At 42.6% G+C, this 24,057-nt stretch overlaps 1 protein-coding gene and 1 pseudogene across 4 annotated transcripts in view; one reads left to right on the top strand and one right to left on the bottom strand.

Moving 5' to 3' along the window:
* LOC126183886 (galactosylgalactosylxylosylprotein 3-beta-glucuronosyltransferase P) overlaps positions 1-24,057 on the bottom strand; it is a 1,353,843-nt gene that overhangs the window by 265,942 nt on the left and 1,063,844 nt on the right. The window lies entirely within an intron of this gene.
* LOC126185622 (5S ribosomal RNA) lies at positions 3,220-3,337 on the top strand (annotated as a pseudogene).

Raw genomic sequence — 24,057 nt, forward strand, 5'->3', positions numbered from 1 at the left:
CAACGTATCAGCAGTTCGATAGGTTGGAGCTGCCGTCGGGTTCATAACCTGCAGATAGTAAGGAATGACTTCATGAAAAGTAAGAGGCTGGAGGCGATATTCTCACATCTAAATAGTCATGTTGGCAGGAAAGGTCTAAAAATGGTTCAAATGGCTCTTAGCACTATGGGACTTAACTTCTGAGGTCATCAGTCCCCTAGAACTTAGAACTACTTAAACCTAACTAGCCTAAGGTCATCACACACATCCATACCCGAGGCAGGATTCGAACCTGCGACCGTAGAGGTCGCGCGGTTCCATACTGTAGCGCATAGAACCGCTCGGCCACAACGGCCGGCCACGAAAGATCTCTTGGCTCGTCTGCTAATATTCTTACAAGGAGTCGGTACACGGATAAGCTGGCAAATATTTGCAATCAGCTGTCTGTTGACCTTCAGTTGCTCAATGGAGCTCTGTAACCATCCATCATTCCACAAGTGCGTCAGTGTCCTTGGATAAACTGGAAGGTAGGAAGATACTGGCTTCACAACGGAGGCGGAGGGGATGTGAGCTGATTGGTTGGTTGATTTGGGGGGGAACACCGAACAGCGAGGTCATCGGTCCCATCGGATTAGGGAAGGATGGGAAAGGAAGTCGGCCGTGTCCTTTCAAAGGAACCATCCCGGCAGTTGCCTGAAGCGATTTATGGAAATCATGGAAAACCTAAATCAGGATGGCCGGACGCCGGCTTGAACCGTCGTCCTCCCGAATGCCAATCTAGTGTACTAACCACTGCGCCACATCGCTCGCTGGCTGTAAGCTGAGTTTAATCCTGTGGAGTTCACATACGATTCTTTCAAGATGCTTTGGATGTACTACCGTATTTCTGTGCTGACAAACCATCTCAGTTATCAAAGTGAATGTGCTTCTCCAAGATAGGCAGGTGTGTGTAATTCATCTGCTTATCAGTGTATAATTGTGCTGCGCAAGAACCAGGTGGAGCTGGTTTACCGTTGGCTTCCTCTGGCTTGTGAAGTGTCGTGTCGTGCGGATGGCTGTGATGAACTCTTGTTCAGTGTAGTGTTAGGTTGTAAACGAGTCTGTAGTCAAAGAAATGTAAGGGTTAAAATCCATTGTCTCTACCTTGAATACTCTTCTCCAGTAGTACCAAAGGGAACCCCCAGTTTAACGTGTTACCTAACGGATCATTACCAACGAATCATTATCACCAGAACACATAATTTAACTCCGCGAAACAAAGTGACGTGATTTTGGATTCAGCCCACAGGATTAGGCAAGATCTGATTTGTTTGAAATCGTATAACTTTCTTCTTTAGACTCAGTGCTTTAGATTTAGCGGTTTCGCTTAATCTTTGAAAGAATATTAAAAATGTCAAGACTCATTCATTATAATGCTGCGATGGTGCTGCTTCTCTATGACTATACCTGTTTATGGGACGTGACAACTTCGTAGAAAAATAAATAAAAATCTCCAGGGCTCCAATGTTTATATGCGTAAAGTGCTCGAAGTGTGCAACCGATGTGGCAGCAACAGCTTCAGAAGCCGGCCGGTGTGGCCGAGCGGTTCTAGGCGCTTCAGTCTGGAACCGCGCGACCGCTACGGTCGCAGGTTCGAATCCTGCCTCGGGCATGGATGTGTGTGATGTCTTTAAGTTAGTTAGGTTTAAGTAGTTCTAAGTTCTAGGGGACTGATGACCTCAGATGTTAAGTCCCATAGTGCTCAGAGCCATTTGAACCATTTAACTATTACGGTTGATACAGTAAGGTAGCAAGGCATCATTATGTAAAACCTGTTGAGAAAGGAGGACGTATGGGAGATCATCTCTTAAAAAAATCATCCATTTGTACTAGTGCTTCATAAAAGGTTACGCATTTCTTGGTATGATGAACGTTACGGGTAGCAAAAGAAATAAAAAAATGGTTCAAATGGCTCTGAGCACTATGGTGCGTAACATCTGAGGTCGTCAGTCCCCTAGAACTTAGAACTACTTAAACCTAGCTAACCTAAGGACATCACACACATCCATGCCCGAGGCAGGATTCGAACCGGCGACCTTAGCGGTCGCGCGGTTCCAGACTGAAGCGCTTAAAACCGCTCAGCCACAACAGCCGGCAAGAGTGAGAATAGTCGGGGGGAAATTAAAAGTATAGACCCTTTGTATCTCACACATGAAGGGAAGCAACACCGGATGTAGAAGTTCGCAGTTTGGTTCCTTCGCTTCACGGAACTTGGTTAATGGTGTTGAGTCAGCGGCTGCACCAGCGAGACGGACAGTCACCTGTTGCGAATCGACTGCTTGCAACTTTTTCTCAGCTAGAGCCAGAGAATAAAAACGAAGCAGCATCTGATATATGTAATATCTCTTCGCACGTCTTTCCTTCCTTTGCCTTACGTTACACTGAGTATATCAGCGAGCGAGGCGGTTGAGTTAATCATTAATGTTGCTCATTTTTAATTACTGTCTTCTGAGGCATAAATAATAACACTACTCATTTCCTGAAATATTCTGATTAATGTTCATAAAATCGGATATTTGGCATCTTGTCCATTGATGAGAACTTGAGCTCCACTACTACGTGATGTTCCTTTTTACAGAAAGAAGGGAAGGAAAAGGTCGTGTCGTAATCAGTAGTGGAGGAAGAGCATTTTACCTGGGAAGTTCCAGTTCGTTGTTATCTTGAGGCCTTTGACTAAACATAACAAGATACTTTAATCTTTCGGATTGTAATAAGACGTAACAAGCCTCGAGCAAGTCGTTATCGTGGAATGCAAACTCATACGTGGATGACAATGAAATAAATCGGACTGGGCAAGCTGAAGAAGTGAACTGTGTTGGAATCGGTTTGATTGACTCAGAGCGACGTGAGGCAGAGACTGTTTTCTTTGATATTTAAATTTTCAGCGACCTAGACTATAAAAAATCCCCTAGACTCACTAATCCTTTCAAGCGTGGTAGTTATCAACGTTAACCACTTATTTTGCGGCGCCTTGTGACTGAATGGGGCAGCAGCTCTTGTTGTGTGTCACACAGGTAGTTGAAGGAGTTCTCCCTAAATGGCGTGGCACTGGTTGTCAGGCATTTTGCCTTCCTATTGTCTGTATATTACAGTTTCTTTGTTGGCTTGCAGCAGTTTGCGTGTTTTAGGTGGACTACATTTTGAAGATCAAATTGGCATATATATACTACTTTTATTTTCAAGTAAGTATTTTCATATGTCGGCAACGGCCTTGCCCCAGTGGATACACCGGTTCCCGTCAGATCACCGAAGTTAAGCGCTGTCGGGCGTGGCCAGCACCTGGATGGGTGACCATCCATGCCGCCATGCGCTGTTGCCATATTTCGGGGTGCTCTCAGCCTCGTGATGCCACTTGAGGAGCTACTCGACCGAGTAGTAGCGGCTCCGATAAAAGAAAACCATCATAAAGACCGGGAGAGCGGTGTGCTGACCACACACCCCTCGTATCCGCATCCTCATTTGAGGATGACACGGCGGTCGGATAGTCTCGATGGGCCACTTGTGACCTGAAGACGGAGTGCATTTTCATAGGTAACTTTAGTTCATGGTACTGAATGTCAGCGCTTTAGTTATGTGAAACAACTTTATTTATTTCATATTTTTGTTGTTTCAATCTTGGTTAGCGCTGCTAACTACCCGCAACTGGGATACAACCCTCATCTCGTATGGCTCGGAAGTGTCTTAGTGACTATGAAATTCTATTTGAGGACCATCCATCAGGCTCAGATAGGGAAATAAGTCTGTTTCAAGACTCTGATAATGACCCTGCATACGAACCAGGCTGTGATGATATTATTTTATCACATTCCAAAGAAAGTAGCAATGAATCAGATGATAATTTACAGAAACGTAAAACTTAAAGCCAGAAGCTCAGTGAAGCAGTATAGAAAAGACAAACCTGTGAAAACAGGCTATAAAATAGGATGCTCTGTGATGAATCTATATATAATATGAAGTTCTAAATTTATACTGAAAAATTAGCTACAGTTAAGTGTGAAATGGGAATGGGTGCACAGGTAGCGACAGATTTATGTGAAGAACTTTATGGTAAAAATCATTTTGTCTTCATGGATAATTTTTTCACATCTTGTAAGCTCTTCTTCCTACTAAAAGCCCAGAAAATATTTGCAGTTGGAACTGTGAACCCTACACGTAAAGTCCTCCCAAAACTAAAGGAAGAAAAAAAGATAAAACGAGTAGACTGACAGCAGAGTCAGCACTCATGGTGTAGCCTTTTACAAGGGAATGGAAAACAAGCTGCGAACCTGATCTCCACTATGCATGATCGAAGTGACAACTTAAGTGGAAATAGGAAGGAAAAAGATGGATCTACCACTTAGAGGCACACCCACTTTTACTGAGGCATTAATTTTGTTGTCAGTCATGATCATCTAAAAGAAGACTCTGGTTGTGATTAAAAAAGTAGAAAATTGTGTCATAGGCTTTTTCACTTTCCTGATGTGCATAGTGAATGTGTTTATCTTACACAAAGAAACTGCGATGGAGTAATTTAGGAATACAGACTTCCAAAGGAAATTGTACGAAGGACTGCAAGTCAGAGCGATTTTCCACTGCAATGACATAAATAAAAAAAGGAAGAGCTAACTCTCGGTAAACATAAACCACATGTGGACAAACAAATCGGATTGGAAGGTAGCGCACGTCAGCCAAAACAGACCACATTTAAAAGATGTGCAGTATGCAGCACGTGTGCTGTTCCCCTTAGAACAATTTGGATGTGTTCAACATCAACAATCTTTGTTTAAGATTAGGCAAAGCTTCCTTTGAGACATTTCATTCTCAATAATAACGTACATGTGAGCTGGCTGTGTAAACAATTTCCCAAGAAATTTGTTTCATTTTATCTCTCAATATTTGTCAACAAATAAATAACCAGCGAGTATTTTTGGCGGTGATTAACAGAGGTAACCAGAATTTAAAATGTAAGCAAAATATTGTAAAATTGTATTAAAATAAATTGTTTTGTTAGTAAAGAAGTTTTATAATTTTCACAAATCCCATGTTTTCCTTTAAAAGATGTTTCTACCGCTCAAGGAGTTAAGAGACTATCATGAATCCAGTCCTTCACGGAAAGGGCAGAAACGTAATGGTTGTGAAGAAGTTCCGGGTTGGCGCTCGCTAAGACGAGTCCCAAATATTAGTCAGATAAGGAGTCCTGCGCCAGGTTTGTCGAGACGAGGCTTATCAGTACCGCTGTAACACGCAGGGTTTGCGCATGCTAGGTCAGCCAGTGCATGACAATGTGGGCTAAGGGCAAACTCATAGCACACACTCATCAAAGACACGCCGAGATGTAATTTCCATTATTTTTTGAAAATGCAAACAAAATTAAAACAACTCTACGCACAGACCCACGGTACTGCGCATCCCTAAACAATCGTTAACAGCCTGTGCCTCACCTTGTCACTGGACGACAGTACTAGCAGGCCGCTAATGTCTGTTCTCGAGACCAGAGCGGTTACTTCCCCGACAAGTAGCTCTTAACATTTCTCCACGAGACTGATGGGTTCCCTTTCCTGTCCCTTCCACAACACACTAATCGCTCAGCTAGAGGAAGAAAGCTTGACAAGACTGCTTCTCCGTTAGAGTAGTTAATTAAATATTAAATTATTAAATAGCCCGAAGCCTTAGGTGAAAACGTTTAAGGCTTCAGGCCTCAGGAACAACTGGCTCTTTGAATCTGCAGCTGCAGTTTTTATCAGGGTTTGTAACCAATGTCCATTCAGGGAGATTGGTTGGAAAGAAGTTTGATACGGAATACCATGGTTTAATATACTGCACTCTCCGTCTGTTTAATCGAAAATAGCATTTGTTGTGTTTCTACTCCGAAATCGATAACATTAATATTCCTGTAGTTGAAACCGTTCACAATGTTTCCGGCTATGTATGCTTCATAGCTTCTGAATATCTTTAAAATCTGTCTTTCTTTAAGTTTAGTCTTTAGGTTCAAGGTCTTAATTAAACTGTCTGACTCTGTTGTTATCAAAAATACTTTAAACGGATGTAAAAGCATTAGAAATTAAGATAAACTGCAAAATGGCAAGTACAAATGCTGTACTATGTGAACAGAAGGTTCCATGAAATTCGTGTTATCATGTCAGCGTGGTATTGGAATAAATGTGAAGTTAAAGTAATAACTTCTTTGAGAGTCGGCTATAGCCACGATTCCTGTGTAACAGAAATAAATTGTGAGTGTATACCGCTGGAATTAAATTATGCACCTGCTGTGTCCTCCAGAGATACAGCACACAACTGTCGACAGGAAGGGCGCCACAGGCAAGGTCAGAATCCAGAGGCGCGCAATATACGAGTAGTTATTGTCGGACGCTATAGGGGCGCACACAGCACTGACTTTCGTCATGTAAATCGTTCCCAGCCGACTGCAATCCACCAAATGCAGATATAAGCGGACGCGCGGCTCCACTCATACAGTGTGTATAACAGTTAGGTCAACAGTATCAACACCGTGCCTCAAGACAACATCGGAATTTACGTTCGCCGCCCAGGACAGCCCAATTGAGAAGTCTATTCATTATTTTAGACATCGTTCGCTGCATTCAAGACTAAACTAATGTTCGAGGTTCGTACAGTGGAAGTTAACTTTTAACAACATTTTCACACATCATCAAAATGGCTCTGGGCACTATGGGACTTAACATCTGAGGTCATCAGTCCCCTAGAACTTAGAACTACTTAAACCTAACTAACCTAAGGACATCACACACATCCATACCCGAGGCAGGATTCGAACCTCCGACCGTAGCGGTCGCGCGGTTTCAGACTGAGGCGCCTAGAACCGCTCGGCCACACCGGCCGACACACAACATTTTCACATTAAACATACGTAATGTACATTTCCTCTTAATACGCTGAAGTGACAAAAGTCATAAGATGCCTCCTAATATCGTGTCGGACCTCCTTTTTCCGGACGTAGTGCAACTCGACACAGAATGGACTCAAGTTGTTGGAAGTCCCTTGCAGAGATGCTAAGCAATGCTGCCTCTATAGCCGTCCAAACTTGCGAAGGTGTTGCCAATGCAGGATTTTGTGCTCGAACTGGAAACATATATTTTGGGATTCATGTCGGGCGATCTCAGTGGCCGAGTCATTCTCTCGAATTATCCAGAACGTCGTTTTAACGAATCTCAAATCAATCCATAAGAATCCCATCATTGTTTGGGAACATTAAGTACATGAGCGGTTGCAAATGGTCTCAAAGCCAATGATTGTTTCGCTTGACCAGAGGACCCAGTCCTTGCGCAGTGGTTTGCCGGCAATTTGGATCCATGGCTTCGTGGGGTCTGCGCCACACTCGAAACCTACTACCATCTCTTACCAACTGAAATTGCAACTCATCTGATCAGGTCATGGTTTTCCAGTCGTCTAGGGTTAAACTGATCTGATCGCTAGCCCGGGAGAGGCCCTGTAGGTGATTTCGTGCTGTTAGCAAAGGCACTCGCTTCGGTCGTCTAGTGCAATAGCCAATTAACGCCAAATATCGCCTCGCTGACCCAACGGATACGTTCGTCGTACGTCCCCCATTGCTTTCTGCAGTTATTTCATGCAGTGTTATTTGCCCGTTAGCACTGATCACTCTACGAAAATGCCTCTGCTCTCGGTCTTTAAATGAAGGCCGGCAGCTACTAAGTTGTCTCTGGTGACAGGTAATGCCCGAAATTTGGTATTCGGCACACACTTGACACTGTGGATCTCGGAATACTGAATTCCCTAACGATTTCCGAAATGGAATGTTCCGCGCATCTAGCTCGAACTACAATTCCGCGTTCAAAGTCTGTTAACTCCCGTCGTGGGGACATCGTAACGTCGCAAACCTTTTCACATAAATCACCTGAGTACAAGTGACCCATACGCCAGTGAACTGCCCTTTTGTACCTCGTGAATGCTATGCTACCGCCACGTACATATCGCCATCCCAAGACTTCATCACATGTTACTGGCTCTTTCACTATTCCACTGTCACCCTCCCGTGATCATCCAGTATACGAGAAGTGTTCCTGCAACGATGAACTGTGCGTTTCGAGTGCCTCAAGGATGGCAAATCGTGTTCAAGTCCAGAGATGTCTGAAGCCTTCTCATTCTGTTGATTCTTTCATCCTGGGTGAAAATGATCACGAGATCATTGTCCCAGGATTCGTTCCGAGTGCTATGTTTTTCACTTTCTTAGCGCATCACGGTGCTCGGAGGTTTGTTCCGTTGTTCGAAGTCGAGGCCTAGAGGCCAAATCAATGGCGTGGAGACGGTTGCTTATCATCTTGCAGCCCTCTCAGTTTCCTACAAAAATCAGGGCGCAGTTCTGCTGCACTGACTTCTGAGTACCTACGAGCCATAATTTGTACGTAGAGGTTATCAACTAAAGTTACTGACTACAGGTGACCACAAAAAATCAGATCTTTAATGTTTCGTGTCTTACGATAGCGAATGTATTTTCGAATGACGTCACTGTGGTATACGTCAGTACGGCGGGCAACTTCTGGTGGAAACAACCCTTCTCGTCGTGAAGTGACGGTCTCATCTTGAAATGACCCTTCGAAGTGCCTTGACACGTTGAATATTATACGCAAGACGCATCGTCCTATTCGCGGTTATTGAACAACGTGCCGCAGTGGCTAGCACAACCGACTCACGTTCGGGAGGATGACGGTTCAGATCGCCGGCCGCCTGTTCAGATTTAAATATTCCGTGATTTACATAAACCGCTCCAGGCAAATGTCTGGATGGTTCCTTTGACAACGGAACGCCCACTTTCCTCCCCCATCTTTTCGTAATCCCAGCTTGTATTCCGTCTTTAATAACGGCGCTGTTGACGAAACACTAAACGCTAAATCTTCACGACTGGAGACGCAGTAGGCTCATTACAACTGCACTCTGAATCTGAGTTCACTTTTAGTCCCATTACACAGGCTGTATACAACGATTTCTTCTGGCCAAAAAAGTTCTGAGGAAGATGTTTAAAAAAGAAAACCTATGCGTGTCATAAGGGTGGTACTAAACTTCTTTCAAGCAGTTTTGATGGTAACTTAAAATCTTATGGTCGGGCTTTCATTGCTCCGTCTTAATTGAAATGATAATCTATTCTGAACTCAAACTCCGTCCGAATAGTCCGTGAAGGCCCAACGGTACCGACCGACTGCTGTGTTACCCTCAGCGCATAGGCGTCATTGGTTGCGGATATGGATCATGTGATCAGCACACCCCTGTCCCGGCCATTGTCAGTGATCGTGACCGGAAATCCATTATGAATGACAGTGTAGATTTTGCAGCAGACGCTGAATGATTAGAATGCAAATTGTGGTTTCTGTTTCATTTTCTAAATCAGAAAAAAGTTATCTTTTGCGTTCTGAGAGTTATCACAATCACATATTCAGAATTGTCTGATAGACTAGTATGTCATAAAGCACTGTGGTTTAATGAAGTTTTGTTAGTAACAGTCACGATTCGGCGTTTAGTTTAGAAAATATCTTCCAAAAAAGTCGCAGATCATTCACGCTCATTATCGTGAGTAGAGACATTTCAATCGACCATTTATTGTCTTTGAATCGGTTAGTTAATTTTAGCGATTATATTCATTTCAAACAAAGCTGTATCGAAGTATTAACATTCTCGTTTCTAAATGTGCAATAGCAATACGTTTTGGAATAACTGGTTTGTCATAGTTTCTTAAACATGGCAAGCAGTGAAAGTATACCCGTTCTTCGTAACATTTCTAGTTAAATGATAGGGCTTCCAAATATTTGAATCTCGAACCTTCGTGAAGCTTCGAGTTCTGCTAGAGCGTCTATAGAAACACGGTGGTCGTCGATACGGTACGACAAATCGAAATATGAGAACAGGCACTTTTTGAGTTCCTGAAATTGACTAAAAGAGAGGATCTGTTGATAGGATCTGTCTTGAGCTTTTTTATGCATTTTGAGTGTTCCAAAAGCCACGCTAAACATTTTCAGTATTTTTTGCATTTCATTATCAAAGCCATAATTCATAACCAAAGCAGTTTCCTGACCTAATATTTTGTCATTAACAGTTTTGTTCGAGATACATATTTCTCTTTAAGTCACTTTTCTAGTCTTATGAATTAATATGTTTACGTATTTTGTTAAGGTGGCCTATTTTAGCTCCAAATATTGGTCAGGTCATCAATATAAGTAACTGAATTTAGCAGTGAGGAGTCATTTATTTGTATGCCTTTATTAATTATAAAACATTTGAGCAATCCACCATTACCTATCGGTTCTGAGTCTGTTAATTTTCCAGCAGTATCTTTCACGACTGTTGTATTTCCATTAGTACTTTCAGCTTCTAATATAAGCACAAGCTGACTGGAGCATAGCTACCAACTGGCTATCCAAGTCGGACATGCCTTTCCAGCTGAGACAGACAAAACGTGGGACACAACTTTGGGATTAGGGGAGAGGGGGGGGGGGGAGTCTACTTCCGGGTTGGCGGTTGAGCGGGCGGCTAGTAATCAACTGTACATACATACGCACATTAATCCTTGTTCCATAGCTCATGAATACGACATTTCGTAATGATGTGGAACGTGTCACTTTAACATGAGTTTTCTTTACACAAAATAATTAATTATTTTTTTTTACAGTTACTACTTCATATCTAAGAATTTATCTATTGAGTAGAAAGAGTTGTCATTCAGAAATTCTTTTAATTCGCTTTTAAATGTTGGTTGGCTATCTGTCAGACTTTTAATACTATTTGGCAAATGACCAAAGATTTTTGTGGCAGCATAATTCACCCCTTTCTGTGCCAAAGTGAGATTTAACCCAGAGTAGTGGATATCATCCTTTCTTCTAGTGTTGTAGCTATGCACTTCGCTGTTATTTACTGAATTGGGATGGGTTATTAATGACAAATTTCATAAGTGAATATGTGTGTTTCGAAGGCACTGTGAATATCCCGAGTTCCTTAAATAAATGTCTGCAAGGTGATCTTGGGTGGCCTCTAGCTATTATTCTGATTGCACGCTTTTGTGCAATGAATACTTTCTCTCTTAATGACGAAACTTCATTGCATTCAGTTCCTAAATTTGTCTCAGGTAAATGAGAATTTGGATGGATCCATGTAGACGACTTAAGCAACAATAAAGGTCGAGTGGAAACAGATTTTTATAAAATTAGATTCTGAGCATGGAATTTAAAAAGGATTACTTATAATTAACATATTAACTCACTCAGTTCACTGGAACTGAGTCAAACAGAAAGCGTATCAGACATGTAAGACGTTATACCAAAATTACGAAAATTTGGTAGAGAAAGGAGTTAATTTATTCGACTCGAGCTTCGTATGCTTAGATTCTCTTACAATTAAGATCACTTCAAGTGAACTAGTAATTTTGAACGTTGTGAGAAACGTACCAAACTTTTCAGAAACATATATTAACTTACAAGCGAAGGTCATGCTTTCACACGTAGTGTGCATAACAGCAATTGGTATTCACGATTTTCTGAATCGCTTTGATTTTCCGTGTCCTAGGACGTAATTCATAAAACACACAAAAAGACCTGGAACAGTGTTACCACAAGTAGTAAAGAGGTAGGTAAGAGCTATAGCTGATTCAGTGTTATTGTTGAATGGGATAGTGCTCTTGCTTTCATATATTACCTTATTTCCTAGGAATGCAGAAACAAACAACAATTTCGTATGTCATTTGCTTTTAAAATATGAAAAACATACTAATAAATAAGAGCACCGCACCACAAACAGTATTTGTGTCATCTCGCGTGATTAGAAGTTTGACACCGCCGTCTTTGTATATGTAGTCTTCAATGACGACTGCTGTTAATAAAATGAATCAATTATAAATAATAGCGACATTCAATGAACAGGCATGAAGTAGAAAAGTATTACACACTTTAATAAAACCTGTGGGAAAAATTGTGCACTATCCTGTACAATCCGTTGTCAATGAATTCGGAGAGAAATGAAAATATTAAGAGATAAACCTCAGATTTTGGAATCTATGTTGAAATGTTTACTTCTGACATATTCCTCGTATTCGTATTACGAATACATTGGCAGATTTCAGAGCAGGCCGTTTTGCAGAGAAATAATCCGCAGCAGGGTGCCTTCAACATACAGTTTCAGAACAATTTTGTCATTTCTTGAGGGGAAATCATTTTCAAGCATAGACTGTTTTATACTGAAATAATGACTGTATTTCATCATTTAGCGATTAGCTAATTTCGCCCCCTTGGTCCTTATCAAGCATATAGCATGATATATTCCATGTATGTGCATGAAGGAAGCAATATGTGATGGCGTCTCTAAGAAGGATTCCGCACACACACACACACACACACACACACACACACACACACACACACACACAGTTGGAGCGTGCACAACAATTTCGGACATGAAATATATCATGCTACATGCATTATAATTTCTTGATGCCATGTAGCTTAAAAATACTCAAAAAGGGGTGAGGCGATGTTAACTAATAGTTAAATCATAAGAAACTGCTTATTTCAAAATAAAATAACATCCATGGAAAAGTGACTTCTCTCAAAGAAACTACAACCCCTGTGGACCCGTATATACAAAAGAATAATTTTGTCATTAAACGTACGCAGGCGTTATCAGAATTATAGCACATGTTTTATTCCTTGGATGTAATCAACCTGTTATTCCAAAATTTATGAAACTGATCGGAAGATGCGTATGAACATAAAGTTCCGTCGGAGAATTTGTCTACTCGAAGCTCATTGTCTATCTTTCTTTTCCGTAATCCAACTTTAATGCCCAATTCTTTTATTATTCCCCTTCAGAAGAATTGCATTATGGTTTCCTTGTAAGGATTTGTGACACATTTCTCAAGCGCAGCTATTAAAATAAAAGCTGACTCTCGCAGTCTTCACTATGGGTAACATCTACGCAATACTTAACGTACAGTGTACTTTTGTGAACAAAATACCAACGTGCACCTGAATTACCCAGCTTCAAGACTGGGGTTAAATGTGTGCTATACTCTGTACAATCCATATTCTACAGGCTACCGACAAAAAATGAAACAGACAAAACGCAGCTTTTCAGTCATATCTCGAATACATATTTTTGGATGCATTCTTTATATTACTATCCGGAATGTTTTACATTAATTTAGGAAATTCCATTTAAATCGATTTTGCAGACCAATAACCTACAGTAATACATATTCTCGACTATTTGTCTGGGACAGTTATATGCCTAAATGATCATATGACGAGGACGTAAGTTTACTGTACACGTGATCCTTTGATACCGATTAGGTTTACTAACGAAACTGATGAAAACACTTTGTATATTTGCTCGTTACACATAAAACTCAAGTATAAAGATAATTAATTAATCAAAAGCTCTGATTATTCGTCGGCATGAGAATCACGGTGTGTTTCTATTACGGAACATTTCTTTTATCATTTACTGCAATTCTGCTGGTGGTTCGTAGAGGATGACAATAAGAATAGAAACGTTATTTTGTTCTGAAACCATTTTTATTTATGGTGATGAAACAGTAATTCTAGTTACACGTTTCTGTATTGACATAAGCAGTTTTGATGACCAATCAACGTTACCGAAACCGGCTGCTGATAAAATATGTTACTACTCTTTCATTATTACGAACTTCCACAGTACTAGACTCCTTTTGTGTTACATGTTTAAAAGAAAATATTTTGTCAGTAACTAGTTTGACTAGTTTTAGGTGAGCGTTATGTGAGAAGTGAGTCTCGTAACAGTAGACAAAATTAAGTTTAAATGCGAACTTTTATTTCACATTTATATTTTCCTTCATCCTTTAATCAAAGACTTCCACAAAACTATGAGCCTTGGTCTGTAACAGCGTGTTATTTTTCTCTGCTAGATAGTGCCACAGCTTACTTGAAAGTCGTAACACAACACATAAATATCATATTAATCTACACTGGAATATTTGTCCAGAAAAACATATCATAACATTTTATTTCGTGAACGATTTGAGATATCTAAACGAGGTTTTCGCCAAATAATAGTAGGCTGAGGGACAGGTAATTTTGGGTTAAAGTGCACTTACGGCGTCCGCAGATGCTGCGTTGCGTACCGATGTTGGTAATAATTTGCATAATGAACGATGCGAACTGAATATGACGAATAGCGAGTCAATTGTCGGTAGACAGTCTGAATCCCCGTTCGTAATTGTCTGTGGTTTCGAAATAAACTTGAGTGGTGTTTCGTTCTATTAGGTTAGAATTTACTCACATCGAGGGATAGGTTAGAATTTACTCACATCCACTGAAGTTTCGGAAAAATCGGGGAAGCGATATACAAGTAGGTTATCGGTATGACCGACAGTTTCAAAATTCTGGTGACAACTGGACGTAACATTATGGTATACGTGATTCTTTGATACTAGGTTTACCAACGAAACTAACGGAAACACTTTGTGTAATTTTTCATTACACCTAAAACTATACTGAGCTGTGTACTCAAGTATAAATACATTAATTAATTAACAGCTCTGGGTATTCGTCGGTTCAAGAATTACGGTGCGTTCCTTTCCCAAAAAATTTATCATTCACCGCATTATTGTTGGTGATTAGTAGATAATGACAATAGTAACACAAACATTGTTTTTTGTTCTGAAACAATTTTAGTTTATAGTAATGAAACAGTAATTTTAGTTGTATGTTTCGCTGTCGACATAAACGGTTTCGATGATTAATCAGCTTCACCGAAAGCGATTACTGATAAAACACCGTACTGCTGTTTCATTGTTACAAACCTCTACAGTAGGAGGGCCCGTTTCTGTTAAAAGGTTAAAAGACAGTATTTTGTCATAAGCTAGTCTGAATAATTTTAGGTCAACATTATATGAGAAGTGAGTCTTGTAAGAGTAGAAACATTAAGTTTAAATGCGAACTTTTATTCTCATTTTCTTTTTAGTCAAAAACCTTCACAAAATGAGCCATGTTCTGAAATAGTGTTCTGTTTTTCTCTTCTAGACAGTGCCACAGCTTATTTGAAAGGCGTAACATGGAACATACATCCACCTGATGGTGGTTTAAACTTTCGAAACGCGTTGTGGAAGTAAATAGACAACGACTGGTAACAGCAAACTTGTTTCATTCGAGATAAATCAAGCGTCGTCTGTCATTGCGACGGTCAATTGTTAACGAGTGACGAGCTCAGAAGCAAGAAACTGGCTTGAGAGAAGATGAGATCGTCGTATGAATTCGAGAAATTTATAATTTGTTATTTATAAGTCCGATTTAAATTTGAAATATATTCGTGACACTACATTAGATGAATTTCGTTGAGGTGTCTTCGTGAGGATCGTCACCGGATTTCTCCCGTAGAACGTGTGAAATTGGACTAATTTCTCTGTCTTCGGTGGTGCAGTGGAAGCGACACGGAAGTGTGAAGGGCGCGCGAAGCCTCACCTGCGGAGCGTGCGCGCCGGCGGCTGCCGCGGGCATTGCCGGCTGCTGCTGCTGCTGCTGCGGGGTGCGCTGGTGGTCCGGCGGCGACTGGCGCTCCGCGGCCGCTGTCAAGCGCCGAGTCCGGCTCGCGCCCGCGCACTGCGGCGCCGATTCGGCGCGCACACCACACCACACCACGCCACGCCACGCTGCCCCTCACTTAACTCCCGTGTGGACCGCCGCGAAATCCAGAGCGAATACGGCCGTACACTTGGCGCGCACTTTTCCGATTACCCTCCGACGCTGGCCGTCGACGAGGGTGAATGCAATATTACGACGCTGTTGCCCGTCGGACTACATCACAGGCACGACCAGTATGTTTGTATACTGACTCTGTTCCTAATTATGTGCAAGTTTCGTACGTAGTGTTATATCTAGCATAAATCACCTAAGACTTGCAGTGCTTTTATTTCGTGAACGACGTGATATATCGAAACGAGATTTTTGCCAAATACACTACTGGCCATTAAAATTGCTACACCACGAAGACGACGTGCTACAGACGCGAAATTTAACCGACAGGAAGAAGATGTTGCGATATGCAAATGGTCAGCTTTTCAGAGCATTCACACAAACCTGACGCCGGTGGCGACACCTACAGCGTGCTGACATGAGGAAAGTTTCCAACCGATTTCTCATACACAAACAGCAGCTGACCGGCGTTGCCTCGTGAAACGCTGTTGTGATGCCTCGTGTAAGGAGGAGAAATGCGTACCATCACGTTTCCGACTTTCGGATTGTAGCGTATCGCGATTGCGGTTTATCGTATCGCGACATTGCTGCTCGCGTTGGTCGAGATCCAATGACTGTTAGCAGAAAATGGAATCGGTGGGTTCAAGAGGGTAATAAGGAACGCCGTGCTGGATCCCAGCGGCCTCGTATCACTAGCAGTCGAGATGACAGGCATCTCATCCGCATGGCTGTAACGGACCGTGCAGCCACGTCTCGATCCCTGAATCAACAGATGGGGACGTTTGCAAGACAACAACCATCTGCACGAACAGTTCGACGACGTTTGCAGCAGCATGGACTATCAGCTCGGAGACCATGGGTGCGGTTACCCTTGACGCTGCATCACACACAGGAGCGCCTCCGATGGTGTACTCAACGACGAACCTTGGTGCACGAATGGCAAAACGTCATTTTTTCGGATGAATCCAGGCCGGCCGTGGTGGCCGTGCGGTTCTAGGCGCTCCAGTCCGGAGCCGCGCTGCTGCTACGGTCGCAGGTTCGATTCCTGCCTCGGGCATGGGTGTGTGTGATGTCCTTAGGTTAGTTAGGTTTAAGTAGTTCTAAGTTCTAGGGGACTGATGACAACAGCAGTTGAGTCCCATAGTGTTCAGAGCCATTTGAACCATTCGGATGAATCCAGATTCTGTTTACAGCATCATGATGGTCGCATCCGTGTTTGGCGACATCGCCGTGAACGCACATTGAAAGAGAGTATTCGTCATCGCCATACTGGCGTATCACCCGGCGTGGTGGTATGGGGTGCCATTGGTTACACGTCTCGGTCACGTCTTGTTCGCACTGACGGCACTTTAAACAGTAGTAGCTACATTTCAGATGTGTTACGACCCGTGGCTCTACCCTTCATTCGATCCCTGCGAAACCCTACATTTCAGCAGGATAATGCACGACCGCATGTTGCAGGTCCTGTACGGGCCTTTCTGGATACAGAAAATGTTCGACTGCTGCCCTGGCCAGCACATTCTCCAGATCTCTCACCAATTGAAAACGTCTGGTCAATGGTGGCCGAGCAACTGGCTCGTCACAATACGCCAATCACTACTCTTGATGAACTGTGGTATCGTGTTGAAGCTGCTCGGGCCATCCAAGCTGTGTTTGACTCAATGCCCAGGCGTATCAAGTCCTGCCGCGCGGGATTAGCCGAGCGGTCTGAGGCGCTGCAGTCATGGACTGTGCAGCTGGTCCCGGAGGAGGTTCGAGTCCCCCCTCGGGCATGGGTGTGTGTGTTTGTCCTTAGGATAGTTTAGGTTAAGAAGTGTGTAAGCTTAGGGACTGATGACCTTAGCAGTTAAGTCACATAAGGTTTCACACACATCTGAACATTTTTTTCGTATCAAGGCCGTTATTACGGCCCGATGTGGTTGGTCAGGGTACTGATTTCTGAGGATCTATGCACCCAAATTGCGTGAAAATGTAATCACATGTCAGTTGTAGTATAATATATTTGTCCAATGAATACCCGTTTATCATCTGCATTTCTTCTTGGTGTAGCAATTTTAATGGCCAGTAGTGTAATAGTAGGCTGAGGGCCAGGTAATTTTGGGTTAAGGTGCACGTACGGCGTCCGCAGCTGCTGCGTTGCGTACCGATGTTGGTAATAATTTGCATAATGAGCGATGAGAAGTGAATACGACGAATCTCGAGTCAGTTGTCGGAAGCCAGTCTGAATCCCCGTTCGTAATTGTCTGTGGTTTCTAAATAAAATTGGCTGGTGTTTCGTTTTATTAGGTTAGAATTTACTCACATCGAGAGATAGGTTAGAATTTACCCACATCCACTGAAGTTTCGGAAAAATCGGGGAAGCGATATACAAGTAGGTTATCGGTATGACCGTCGTAAATCTCTTGCTATGCTATACATCGATCTCTTACGGCAATTGTGCTTTCACGTTGAGATTCCTTGTCTTCGCTAACGCACAAGCAAACTGTCATATTCCAACCTAACCTTAGCCTCGGGCCGCCCGGTGTGGCCGAGCGGTTCTAGGCGCTTCAGTCTTGAACCGTGTGATGGCTACAGTCACAGGATCGAATCCTGCCTCGGGCATGGATGTGTGTGATGTCCTTAGGTTAGTTAGGTTTATATAGTTCTAAGTTCTAGGTGCTGATGACCTCAGATGTTAAGTACCATAGTGCTCAGAGCCATTTGAACCTTAGCCTCGGGCTACGCTACAGGTCAGTGTATCAGCCCATCAAATTTTCTTCTCACTCTTCATATCGAAAACAAATGTAATAGACTGGTATCTTCCTACCGAAAGAAATAATTGATTCAGCGCTTCTCATTGGCTACCGTATATTATCGCCCGGTTGGCTACGAATTTCCAATATCAGCACGCGACGCAAGAGCCGCCGACACTGTGTCTTTCGCCCAGTTTTGGTGCATGGGTAATACGCTTAACATTTGTATCAGCCGTTAACGAAGTAAAAGAGGTGCAAGGTTTAGATGCTCCAACATGTAAATCCACCTTACGATTCCCAAGCACTGCGAATACTCAAGGAGATCGGTAAATCTTTACACTATTGTTGCTCCTTTAGAGATGCTGAAGGAGTCCAAAAAGGCTCTCTTATTACTCAAATTCTGTTATTGAGTGAAGATGAGAGAAAGCGAGTTATTTCATGCTCCGCGAGTTCCTTACGTATCGCATCTACGTTAACAGGTTTGCAAACAGTGACGCTTCTAGTATGTCTAGTAAATATCGTGCTGTGGTTGATACGCTTGGCTATTATTCGTTAGGTGTAAGGTTCGAATCCTCAGCCAGCCATCGAATTCAGGTTGTCGCTAAATCACTGCCTGTGAATGTCGGGACTGATTCTGAGATAAAATCGTGGCCGCCTCCTTCAACCGTTACTGTCTAACTGAAATGGTGCTCCGTCTATTCACCACATGACACACTTTTATGGGCCGCACGTGATGTACATGAGGGAAAAAAGATGCAGAACAGAAGAATAAGGTTAGAATCATGATGTAGATGAAGATGTTATGAGTTCTGAAGTACCGCTTTTTGGTATGGAAGTTTGGTAATAATTGTAGTGAACAGAATATGCACCAACTCATCGAATTTCACTGACGAAATGTTATCGAGTTATCCAGTGAGTAAAAGCCTCTTCCTGATGCGACGATTCGATCAGTGTCATATTTGTCATCTTCACTAATTCCGAAGAACTGGAAACTTAAAATGTCTCACCAGAAACCAGCTGATTAGGCGAGAATATTGCGTCGATACAATAAAAAAGCACTGAGAAGCCAAGAGAATTCGGATTCTACCCTATCAACCATAAAATGCTCCAATATGCTTTAAATTCTCGGACACTTGCGCATGCTTATCATTCGTAGTGATTTTAAGCATGTCAACCGATCTATGCTTCGCGCTCCTCTTTAAGTTTCTAAATCGCACTTGTCAAATAAATGTGCTGTCCGAATAAGTTATTTACATAAAAACGACAATCCCCGTCGAATTCAGAGATATATAGAGAAAAAGAGCTGCTTAATAAGATGGTTTTTTTTTGTTCTAAGCCAAAAGGGCCTTCCTAAGATCTGACCTACACTGAGTAAGGAAATATATATTTTGCTAGATGCGAAACGGATCTACTTACTCCTGGGTACAACTCTAGCGACTTACTGCACTGCCAACTCGCTCCGTTATAAAGTGATGAGGATAATCTAATCAGGATGCCGGGGCGTGAATCGGACGTGAGGCGCATCCGAATGTGCTCTTTGTCTGCTCCACATCACGAGTTTTGCGACGACGTTCGCTGATTAACATCTAGTCGGTATCGAACTGATTACATAGGGACTATCTCTGCTCGAATTTAAATGCTTTTTCGACTGTTCGACTGGACTCTTATATGACTTACGTCACGAAAGCGCCAAGTTCCTTACAGTTCGATTAAAATTAATTGATAGCTGGTGTCTGCAACTTACCGCTACAATGTTACCACGTCGGCTCTTGGTTACCGCTCGCCGGCCGCGGTGGCGGAGCGGTTCTAGGGGCTTCAGTCTGGAACCGCGCGACTGCTACGGTCGCAGGTTCGAATCCTACCTCGGACATGGATGTGTGTGATGTCCTTAGGTTAGTTATGTTTGGTTCAAATGGTTCAAATGGCTCTGAGCACTATGGGACTCAACTGCTGGGGTCATTAGTCCCCTAGAACTTAGAACTACTTAATCCTAACTAACCTAAGGACATCACACACATCCATGCCCGAGGCAGGATTCGAACCTGCGACCGTAGCGGTCTCGCGGTTTCAGACTGAGGCGCCTAGAACCGCACGGCCAGTGGGATAAGGGATCTATTAATTCTGATAGTAGGCCTCTATGTGATGTACAGCTCCTTTCTAATAGTACCTCACATTGGAGTTTGTCGATCATTTCTGTGATGCTCTCGAGCTTACTAAGCAAACCCTTGGCGAAGTGCACGACGTCTGTCCATATCTTCAGTTAATGAGACTTGATAAAGGTCCCAGACACATGAACGGTACTCAAGAATGAGTCGACCGATAATTTCGTAAGCGACTTCCTGCCAGGGAATTTCTCCTTGGTCGGAGAACTGGAACCGGGTCAAGTCAGTCTCGTGATCCCAGTTGAGGGGCTGCTTGAATGAAAAGTATTGGCACCAAGGTCTTCAGATCCAATAACGGCCAGGAGAGCTGTCTGCTAACCCCACGCCTCCCCACACAGCACCCAAATGAAGCAACTGCCTGATGATGACAATAGACGGTCGGTCCCAACTGGCCAGTCTGGGCCAGGTTGGGGTCTTTCCGTTTTCTTTTTTTCCTTTGTAGATGAATTCCAATTGACCACATGTTCCTGAGGCTTTAAAAAATTAAATGCATTAAATATATCGATCAAAAATGAAATGATCGTGACTCATTGTTGGCCGCGAGGCCCTATCCGGGGAAGTTCGGCCGCCGAGTGCAAGTCTTATTTCACTCGACGCCATACTGGATGTCTTGCATGCCGGTGATGGGGGTGAAATGATGATGACAACACAACACCCAGTCCACGAGGGGAATCGAGCCCGGGCCCGCTGCTTGGGAGGCAACCGCGTTACCACTCAACTAAGGAGGCATACTAAATATATCGGCCGGCCGGAGTGGCCGAGCGGTTCTAGGCGCTACACTCTGGAACCGCTCGACCGCTACGGTCGCAGGTTCGAATTCTGCCTCGGACATGGATGTGTGTGATGTCCTTCGGTTAGTTAGGTTTAATTAGTTCTAAGTTCTAGGCGACTGATGACCTCAGAAGTTAAGTCGCATAGTGCTCAGAGCCATTTGAACCATTTGAGCCAAATATATCGATAGTTACCAATAGGTTGAGTCTATTGAGACAATAATGTGCTAGCCGATGACGGCAGACATGACTCGTAGATAGACGTTTGCGAAAAGAAGAAATTTAGAAAAAGTACGGATTATCGAACGCATTTGGTGAACATTATAAATAACTGCTGCAATGGACTTGAGAGACATTATGACGATGAAAAACAAATGACGACTGGACGCAACCACATTCTCGAAGAACGTGTTACTGTTATCAATACTCAGCATAAGCGGTACAATTTGAACATTCGTGGTCGAGTGGTAATATCAAATTACCAGTCTCTGCACAGAATATGTTACTACAAGATAAACGATACACAGAGTATCCAGGAAAGACTATCGATGAGACAAAGAGAATAATGTGTTCTGATGACCCATCATCACTTTTTTTCCACAACCCGTCGTATGTATGCGTGATAGGCATCACAAGAAGCTTATGTTCCGGATTGTTTATTTCCTAGCACTAAACATACTCGTACTCTGTTGGCTGTAGTTTCATAGGTTTCCGTCTATGCAAGAGTTACTCTCCAGAGACAACATACAAATATTGTATATACAAGAACTGTGTTATAAAGTGCAGATGTTGTTCTACGACAAGTTTTTGTTCAGTGGCCTAATTCTCTCTAATTCTCTTCACTCGCTGTTCGAGGCGCGTATGATAGGCTTTGAGAACTATACCGTTCTATCAAATCGCGAAATCAGAAATATACTGTACCTCTGTGGTCGACAAATAGTACAAAATTATCTGCAACATTACGTATTCATTTCACGACGAATCACCGCTGAACGTTGGGATTTATGGGATCCGACCCCATATTAATAATTTTACTTCTTACGTTTGCTACATACAAAATCATATGCACGTTTAGTGGGAACGACACTTCCATTGAGTAGAAGGTATATCTTTCCCACTTATGAAGTGTTTCAACAGAAGGAAAGTGCCCCAATTTCTAGTGAGAATGCGGTACCACTAATGCGCTGTTTACTTCATACCTGATGCTTAATTTACAAATTCTTCTTAATCATTTTATCAATTAATATAAATAACCAACGATTTTCTGGAGAAACTAAGACCGACGCCTAAACAGCACAAGCTGTATGATTTTACAACACACACACACACACACACACACACACACACACACGCGCGCGCGCACTGGTTCAAACGAAGTCCAAAGAAAATAAGATAGAGAGAGGAGGAACTGAAACGAGAGGGAGGGAGGGAGGGAGGGGCAGGGGGAGGAGCAGGGGGAGGGAGAGAGAGAGATGTTTGACAGCTAACGATAACGTACTTAATTACTACGGAGGTAGCCAAACACGTACTCTTGCACTTCGTTATTAAAGAATCCCTTTTACTTTGTGAAGTGGAGTGTAGTTCTGAGACAAACACTTGGTCTCTCTGCCCGTGTGGGATTATTCACGGAGGCCTCCAGTGACCTATTGTTTTCTAGACTCTTTCAATCGCTGTTCGTTTAACGACCGGCTTTTCCAATTATATAAAAATATCTTAGTTGTAAACAGTATTCGGTGATTCTTTTGTTTCTCAAAACATTCACTGTGACCGAGCGACATTTCAAGATATTATTATTCAAACCTTGCTCTATTATCATTCTGATGTCAATACCTGGGCAAAACTTTTGATCTTCCTTCGGAGAACTTTAGCACTATCAAGCTACGGACTCTACAAAAATACACAATTAATTTGTAAATGATAATTAACCTACATAAAAAACACCTTTCTCTGCTAACGTCCGTAGCCGCGGCTGGTAATTTCCAGTGACGCGGGAGTAGTGAATTTGGCAGTAACAAAATTCCATCATCGCTCTGTTGCTAGGAAGGTATGAGAGATGTGAGTGTGATACATCTATGTCGGAGACATTCCCCCTGGCTTATGTCCCCCTGCATATGTCGCAGTATTTGTCTCTGAAACTGGCGGAACATCCGTCACTTTTCGACAAGAACAGTCCGTTTTTGCCAGCATTGACTCCACATATTTATTTTCGTAGTCTATAGCGCTCTCTTACACTACATTTCACAAGCATTCATCTGTACACCAGTCGGAACTGTAGTTGGAAGCGATGAGATTTAAACCCCCAATCCGATTAGGATGTCCCAGGAGAATTGGTCAATATTCAAGGGTGTGACAGGAACGATCATTCGAAGCAAAACTGTCTCGTAAACATGGGATCTAAAATGCACGCCTTAATAGCTGTGTGCAATACTGTGAAAAAAATCTCTTCTACTGCAAGCTCTTTGGTTTTCATATTTTGATAGCTGGTAGTATGGACCAAAACAGGAAAAATGTATAGTATACACGGGCGCTAAAGTGCTTACCTTACGAGCTACGAGCACTTGTTCATCTTCACTACTGTGAAACATATCTCTTATACTGAGCAAGTGCTCATAGTTCTTATGTTTTAGAGCCAATGTTCACTAGATATTTTTGCTTCGAATAATTGTTCCTGTAATATCCCTGAATACTGACCACT

Source organism: Schistocerca cancellata, chromosome 4, assembly GCF_023864275.1.
Source record: "Schistocerca cancellata isolate TAMUIC-IGC-003103 chromosome 4, iqSchCanc2.1, whole genome shotgun sequence".
NCBI lineage: Eukaryota > Metazoa > Arthropoda > Insecta > Orthoptera > Acrididae > Schistocerca > Schistocerca cancellata.